The sequence below is a fragment of the Myodes glareolus genome, chromosome 5, assembly GCF_982192425.1.
Source record: "Myodes glareolus chromosome 5, mMyoGla1.1, whole genome shotgun sequence".
Lineage (NCBI taxonomy): Eukaryota > Metazoa > Chordata > Mammalia > Rodentia > Cricetidae > Myodes > Myodes glareolus.
In genome coordinates, this window is record NC_142030.1 from 39,262,142 (window position 1) to 39,271,281 (window position 9,140).

Here is a 9,140-nt window from a genome sequence, read left to right on the forward strand (position 1 = left end):
CTGACCTCCTCAACAGGGGCTATGAGGTTTTCCACTCGTATGGAACCTCATGGCAAAGATTGTTGATTGGTACCTTTTCCTGAGGGTAAATGAGTATCAGCTACCTAAAAAGATGTCTATAGATGGGAAAGAGGAGGACTCAAGGAGAGAAGGTAATCATTTAGGGAAATGCAGATGGGAAATGACCTCAGCAATAATATGAACATTGGAAACGCAGAATTCCTTGGGAAAGGGACGGGACTTGACTCTTTAGGGTGTCATGGGAGCCAGGAAATAAACAAAACATCAACCTATGTTTCCTCTTTCTGTCTTGTTAGTATTCAATGGAGACATATATAAGGAAGACAACATATGTGAACATTATAATACCATTTTTACTAGTCAGAATTGCGCAGTCTTAGGGCTGTTATTCAATTCTAACATGTCAGGGATAATTATACAGAAGGAAAAGATTTTATATCCATCTTGAGATAAGTGGTGACTGCCTTTCCATAATTACATAAGTGTGTTTAATTATTCCATTAAAATCAAACCTTGGTCTATAAAATATAAATTCCTACTGTGCTCTCACTTATTAATTTTTCTATAAGGAAGCAAAGCACTTTAATTCAATTTCTACTCACCACTTTGACAGCAGTCATCTGTGCCTTCCTGGTTGGGTTTTAAAGTCAAATGAATGTTTAATATTTTTCATTTCATTTGGCTAAAATAATTTTAAGTGTCCCGATAAATATCTTTCTGACTAGATCTTATTATGTAATGGACTTCTATTGCAGAATCTGGGAACTCTTTCAAACCCAGGTTAGAGAAAAATGGGATGTAGTTAGGACTTAAGAAAATCTGGTTTGGGAGAAATAAATCTGTAACTTACTCTCTCCAGGAAAATTGGTGGCTGGGCTATGGCCCCAGTCAGTTGCTTTGAACTCTGTTTCAAAGACTATACAAAGGATGTCATATTTTTTTTCAAATAGTATCTTATTTCCCAGTGAAGTTCAACATTTATTTCATCTAATTGAACTGTCAATTTTGTGATGTGGTATGTTATTTGAGCATAGAAGAAAGTCCAGCTCTAGGAGTTTGTTTTAACCCTTAGGAAGAATAATCGTCCCCTTTCTCTGATGTGCACACCTGTGAAGCCCATTTGAACTAAAAAGTTTATTAATTAATTTTTTGGGTTTCTCTATGTAGCCCTGGATGTCTGGACCAGGCTGGCCTTGAACTCAGAGAGATCCACTTGCCATTCTGTCTCCTAAGTGCTGGGATTAAAGGCATATAATACTACCACCTAGCACAGTTTACTAATTGCTAACTTTGAATTACATTTTGCTTGATCTGGCATTATTTTTGGAAACCAAAGCACTCATTTCATTTGCTTTATTAGTTTACTTGTTTATTTAGTTGTACCTAGTAGTGGGTTTAGGTGTGGTATCTTCATACATGCATACAACATGCATTGATCACATGTAGACACTCTTCTTCCATGTGTTCCCTTCCACTCCTCTTTCATTCTTCCCATTACCTAATAATCAAGAGGACTCAGGTAAAATTTTCTTTTAGTTTCCACATATGAGAGAAAAACCTCATTTGTCTTTATTTTAATTCACTAATTATAACTCTAGTTTCATCTATTTCCCTGAAAAAAGGATTATTTTTCTTTATTTTTATTATTATTAAAAATTTTCACCTCCTCCCATTTCTTTCCCCTTTTCCCCCTCCCCCTCCCCCTCCCTCTCCAGTCCAAAGAGCAGACAGGGTTCCCTGCCCTGTGGGAAGTCTAAGGTCCTCCTCCTTCCATCCTTGTCTAGGAAGATGAGCATCTAAACAGACTAGGGTCCCAAAAGCCAGTACATGCAGTAGAATCAAAACCAAGTGTCATTGTTCTTGGCTTCTCAGTCAGCCCTCCTTGTCAGCCACGTTCAGAGAGTTCAGTTTGATCACATGCTCTATCAGTCCCAGTCCAGCTGGCCTTGGTGAGTTCCTATTAGATCAGCCCCACCATCTCAGTGGGTGAATGCACCCCTTGTGATCCTGACTTCCTTGCTCATGTTCTCCCTCCTTCTGCTCCTCATTTGAACTTTGGGAGCTCAGTTCAGTGCTCCAGTGTGGGTCTCTGTCTCTATCTCCATCCATCGCCAGATGACGGTTCTATGGTGATATGCAAGATATTCATCAGTGTGGCTATAGGATAGGGCCAGTTCAGGTGCCCTCTCTTCAGCTGCTCAAGGAAGAAGCTGGGGACATCTCCTTGGACACCTGGGAACCCCTCTAGAGTCCAGTATCTAGCCAACCCTAAAGTGGCTCCCTTAATTAAGATATATACTTCCCTGCTCCCAAATCCACTCTTCCTCCAAACCAACCGTCCCATTCCCCCAAGTTCTCCCTATCCTCCCCTTCTCACTTCTCTCTCCCCATCTCCCCTTCCCCCTGGGATTGTTGTTTTTATTCATGAAACGATCAACAGGTTTACAAGCAGATTACATATCTTCATTATGGTGAATAAGGTATCTGCCGGATATCTTCATTGCATTTCATGTCTTTGGATTCTTAGGCAAGAGCATAAAAATTGGATTTTATGTAATTTCTACTTTTAGTGTTTTAAGGACTTCCCTAAGTGCCCTGTTTAGTGGTTGAACTAATTTACACCCTCATTTTTCGTAAACAGCATTTGTTATTTGTATTGGTGTAGTAATCAATAATGAGGGTAGGTGTCATTCATTTAGACCACATTCAATTCCTCCCATACTTCACCTCCCTGTCTTTCTTTTCTCAGATAATGTCCCTCTGCTTAATGTCATTCATACACACACACACACACACACACACACACACACACACACACACACACAGAGAGAGAGAGAGAGAGAGAGAGAGAGAGAGAGAGAGAGAGAGAGAAAGAAAGAGTCTAGGACCAACACATGGAAGAAAACGCATATTACTTATTAATCTTTATGGCTATATCTTATTTAGACTAATACAAAGCACAGTCCATTTTCCTTCAAACACATAATTTCGTATTATTTTGTAACCAAATAAAACTTAATTGGTTAAAATGGAACATTTTCTTCACCATTAGCTGAAAACCATATAAGCTGATTTCATAGCTTGATTGTTATGAATACTGTTTCTATAAGCTTGGGTGTGAAACAATTCTGGGATAAGTTGGCTCAGTCCCTTGCAGATATTCCCGCGAGTGATACAATGAGATCTTATGAATCCTTTTACAAAAACTTCCATACTATTTTCCACAATAACTGAATTAGGTAATATTCCAACCAGCAGTGAATGGGAATTGCACCGTATACATACACCTACCAGCAGTTGTTGTCATTTATTTTCTTTTTTTATAAAATATATATAATAAGATAAAAAAACCCCACAATGTTGGACAAGAAAAACCAACAGAAGGAAAAAAGCCCTAAAAGCAGGCAAAAGAGTCAAAAATCCACTGTTTACAAACTCAGGAGTCCCATAAAAAATGCTAAATTAAAAGCTGTAGGATATACACAGAGGACCTGGTACAGTCTCACAAAGGCCCTGTTCTTGTAACATCAGTCTCTGAGAGTTCATACATGCTTTGCTCAGTAAATTTAGAAGGCCTTGTTCTCCTGATATCCTCAATCCCCTCTGGCTCATACACTTTTTTCACTTCCTCTTCCAAGGAATCCCTTGAGCTCGGAGGGAAAGGATTGAATGGAGACATCCCATTTAGAGCTGTGTGTTTCAAGTACCTCTCTCCGCATAATGTCTGTCTGTAGAGCTCTGTATGTGTACCCTTCTGCTGAAGGAGGACAATTCTCTGATGATGGCTAAATAAGGCACTAAAAGTATATCTATCTATCTATCTATCTATCTATCTATCTATCTATCTATCTATCTATCTATATCATCTATGTGTAAGATAGAGCTATCTATAGATAGATAGCAGAATATCATTAGTAGTAATTTGATTGTTACCATCTAATTTTTTACCTTATATATTTTAAAAATTTATTTATTTATTAAAAATTTCCACCTCCTATCCACCTCCCTTTTCCCCCCACTTCTCCCCCTCCCTCTGAAGTCCTAAGAGCAGTCAGGGTTCCCTGCCCCGTGGGAAGTCCAAGGTCCTCCCCCGCTCCATCCAGGTCTGGGAAGGTGAGCATCCAAGCAAACCAGGCTCCCACAAAGCCAGTACATGCAGTAGAATCAAATGCCAGTGCCTTTTCCTTGGCTTCTCAGTCAGCCTTCATTGACAACCACATTCAGAGAGTCGGGTTTGATCACATGCTCCATCAGTCCCAGTCCAGTTGGCCTTGGTGAGCTCCCATTAGATCAGTCACACGATCTCAGTGAGTGGACACATCCCTCCCAGTCTTGACTTCCTTGCTCATGTTCTCCCTCCTTATGCTCCTCATTTGGACCTTGGGAGCTCCGTCCAGTGCTCCAATGTGGGTCTCTGTCTCTATCTCCATCCATCGCCAGATGAAGGTTCTATGGTGACATGCAAGATATTCATCAGTGTGGCTATGGGTCAAGGCCAGTTCAGGCACCTTCTCTGCTGCCCAAGGAACAAGCTGGGGAGCTCTCCTTGGAGCTGGGAACCCCTCTAGAGTGAAGTCTCTTGCAAACCCTAAAATGGCTCCCTTAATTAGGATATTTTCTTCCCTGCTCCCATATCCACCCTTCCTCCATCCCACCCATCCCATTCCCCCAAGCTCTCCCCAATCCTCCCCTTCTCACTTCTCCCTACCCATCTCCCCTTACACCCACCCCAACCCCCGTGCTAGGAGATTCCCCCCTAGGACTCTGTCTTTCTCATTATTTGGAGACTTCATTATATTGCCTTCATAAGTTGTAGGATGTTTCCACTGCACTTGACTTCCATACCACCCCTCTAAGGTCTCTCAGTTCTAGGTATCGCTCCCATGTTTCCTCCCCCATGTTTCCTCCCTCAACCCCATTTCACCTTTGCCTTTCAGTCTGATCTTCCCATTCCCTCCCTCCTTTTCCCAGTCTACCCGTAAAATCTATTCTAAACCCCCCTCCCAGGGAGATACATATGTCTTCCTATCCCCTTTCCTCTATATATAACCTCTCTGAGTCTACAGACTGCAGATTAGTTATTATTTATTTAATAGCTAATGTCCATATATATGTGAACACATATCATATTTCTCTTTCTAGGTTTTAGGTCATCTCACTCAGGATGATTTCCCTCCTAATTCTGCATTTGTTATTTAGATGATAGTCTGTTGTGACTAGTGTTAGAAGAAAACTAAAGTACTTGAATTTCATTGTTCTAAAGGACAAGGATGTTTAGCACATTTATCAGGTTTTTCTTGACCATTTTTATTTCTTCACAAAGTTTTTATTGGATTTACTCACCATTGAATAAATTCTTTTGTTCTTTATGGTATTTATATATCTTTGAGTTCATTATGTATTCTAAGTATTAATCCTCTGCCATACATAAGAATAACAAAGATTTTCTTCCCTTGTACAGATTATCAATAGTGATTTTTTTCCTGTTTAGAAGCTCTTAAATTTCATGAGTTGCATTTCTTGATGCCTTTTTATTTCTTGAAATGTTGGAGTTATTTTCAGAAAGTCTTTGCTGATGATTTTATTTGAACTGTTTTTCTCTGCCAGTTTCAGAATTTTTTGACTTATAACAGGGTCATTGATACATCTTGAACTGATTTTGCAAATGGTAAGACATAAGTGTTTTCTTTCACTTGTCTCCATGCAGATACCTAGTTCCTTCAGCATTCATTGTTACAGAGGCTAATTTTTATTCAATAAATTATTGATATTTTGTGTTAAAAATGGTCAGGTGACAATAGATTCATAAACTGATTTCTGGGTCCTCTATTCTCTTTCTTTGATTGATGTGTCTCTTCCTGAATCAGCACTAGAGTGGTTTTGTACTGGAATTCTGCAGAATAATTTGAAGAGGGGTATTGATACTTTCAACTTTCATCATAATTTATTTTTGTTCAATGTTGTTTTGGATAATTGGGGTTGTTAATTTTTTCATATGAATTTTAGAGTTGTTTTTACTTCTTCATGTGTATAATATAATGGGATACTTAATGAGTACTGAATATGTAGTCCAGTTTTTACAAAATACCCATTTTTACCATATATTGCTTGTATGAGGATGTGGGTGTTTTTTTTTTCTTTTTTCAACATTCTAAGGTTCTTTCTTTAGTGTTCTGGAATGTGCTTTGTGTCCCTAGATGCTGTCATTTTTATCTGGGTGACTTTTCTCCTATTTACTGGATCAACTTTTCACCCATATATCTTGGAACTGGAACCTTAAGGCACTCACCACAGAAGTCTATGACTCACACCAGATTTCCATGCAACACTCTGTGGTTATGATTTAATGTTTCATTTCTAATCCAAGAATTTCTGCAGACCAGTTCTCAGAGAATAACTTCTTGATACTTGCCTTTAAATTCCCAGAGTCATCTCTGTAATAAAGTGTCTTTGTCACCTCAGCTGCCTAGACATCCAAGTTGCCTAGATACCACCCTATCAGAGGTCTCTTTTAAATGGCTTCTTGTACTTGCTGCAGATCAGTGCCAAGGAGAGAGGATTTTCCTGGCATATTTGTTGTACACAGACTGCAAAATTCCTGTCTCCTTGGACTACATAATTTGTTTATCAAAGAGTCCATCATTGTGAAATTTGGTCTCACTGTGCTCCTGTTTCTATACCTCTCTCTGCCTTCTCATACCTTTTGATCAGTCTTCATCTCTCTATCATCTGTTTTTATTCATCTCTATCTCTATTTATCTCCGTCTCAATTTTCTCCATTTGTTTCTATGTATCTCCAGTTGTATCTACCTGCTTATTTGTTCATGTCAATCTCCTTTTATCTTCAATATCTACCTACCTACCTATTAATCATGCTTTCTCTAGGTGTGTTGTGTGTGTATGATCTAGGAAGTCAAATGAGCAGGTATAGGGTATGCTTTCTGGAATGCCTCTGTCTAAAGCTACGGCTCCACACTCTATGTTGTATTCATTTTGCACTTGATGCTGAACATTCCCCAACTTGTGGTTGTGCACTCAGAAAAAGACAGTTTTCTATCCTCATGGTGTGCATCTTAAAAAAAAAAATCCCCCTGCTTGTGTGACTGGAAACTTCAGTGCCATTATGAAGATTTCTACCTCAGAGGATAATAGGTCTCAAGTGGCCTCAACTATTTCCTGGAAGCTTCAGCAGTTGGTTGCTTGAGTTCCATCTTCAATCCCAATTTTCTTCTTGTTTAGTTTTTTTCATACAACATATATGTTAAAGATTTTGCCCTTTTGTAACCCGAAAGATCCCCTCTAGGACACAGGTGTATTTATTTCTCTCTTAACTAATAGAACCCATAGTTATGAATCAATGCTACCTTGACTAAAGGCAGAGAGTTGGAGCTTACTTTTGTTCCTTCAATGTTATTGTCAACAGTTCAGACAACAGATGTGGCTAATATCCACACCTGGTATTTCAGGTTTTAAGAAGTAGACCTGTTTCTATTTCTACCTCAAACAAAAGTCTAAGCATCCAAGTAGGTTCCTACTTCCTTAGGGAGATAACAATGAATTCTACCCAGGGAGTGGTTTCCCTGCAGAGTGTTTTGATCTAGGGTGTTAGGCTCACTTGCTTTGTTTGGGCATCAGAATGTTTAATGAACAATGTAGGTAGTAATGTTTCAACTGATCTGTTCATTGCTTGTATCATGTTAATGCAGTTTTTGTATCTTACTCCTACCTTTTGGGGTCATGGTATTTAAGCAAATGAAAATTAAATGTGGGCAATTTTCAGTACTCACTGGAACTCCCTCCTGATACTGTCCTACATCTCTGTTTTATTATTTCCACTCACATCTTCATTCTCTTTTCCTATTTTCCTAATCCCCATCCCCCATGCCGGTAAGTGGTATCCTTGTTGAAACTGATCTCTGACACTTAACCCGGGTCAGTTCCTATCATGTCATGTCTCTGAAAGATTTTAGCTGTGATGGGTGAGTTTTGGCAAGGTGTTTACCTTGTCAGAATCAGATCTCCGTTCTATGACCTTCTATTTAGTACTTCTAAATACTAAACAGAGTAGTATTTCTATTTTAGCGATCTAGTCAAGTATTATAGAAACATGAGAGTATGTGACATACATACTGTGTGATTATTCTTTCCACAATACTTGGATTTATGGACTGATCAGAAGACAGGCGTCTCCCCAGATATTGTTTATATGGGCTTTGTTACTTGTAAAAGTGTCTGCTGCCAAAGTCACCAGTAGTAATTAGAGTTCTGAAGCATTTGTTCTCACTAGACAGTATCATAGACCAGATGCTTTATGAGAATACCTGAGGACCTACTCTGTGATGCATCTACCCTGTCTGCAACACAATGTGTGGTCTGGAAGAATGTGGAGACTACCACTATGAGAAATTATATAGGCTATTACACAGGAGCTGTGGTGTTCCCTTCCTCTGTGATCATAGAGTGACTGCCCAGAAGCAGAACTTTATTGTCATTTCCCAACAATGTGTCCCTCAAAACTGGATAGCTGAGACTCCCTCATTCTGACATCTTCAGCTCTGCTACCTGCCCCCAAATGAGTCAAAACTAGAAATAACAGAGCCGGCAAAATTCCTTTCCCAGTACTCCTTGGACCTGTGTCCTTATAAGAATATGATATTGGCTGCTACCAAATCCCAACTATTTCACTTGCCGTGCACAATCATGAGTGAGCAAAAGCACAATGAGGTACTTTCTTAGGTTTTGTGTCGTTGTGATGGTTAATAGCCAGGTACTTGGTTATTTGAGTCTACTTTTATCTATCCCTATAAGCAATCATAGAACTATCAACTTTCCCCATCCTATCAGTGACAAGGACTTGAACGTGGTGCTTGAGGATGTGGGGGAGGGAGGCAGAAATTTTTCATATCACTCTGTGGTGTGACTACATCACTACATTTCAGGGCACTCAGTGAATTTAAGTCAGAATTCTTTTCCTTGGCCAAGTTAAGTTTCTAGGACAGCTGTACACTGAGCATGTGCAGTGGGATATTCATGGCATGGAGGAGATGAGAGTATGCAGGAATTTCCGTAAAGCTAGAGTGACTGAAAGTCAGACAATAGGTCCATTCTCAGTACCATTC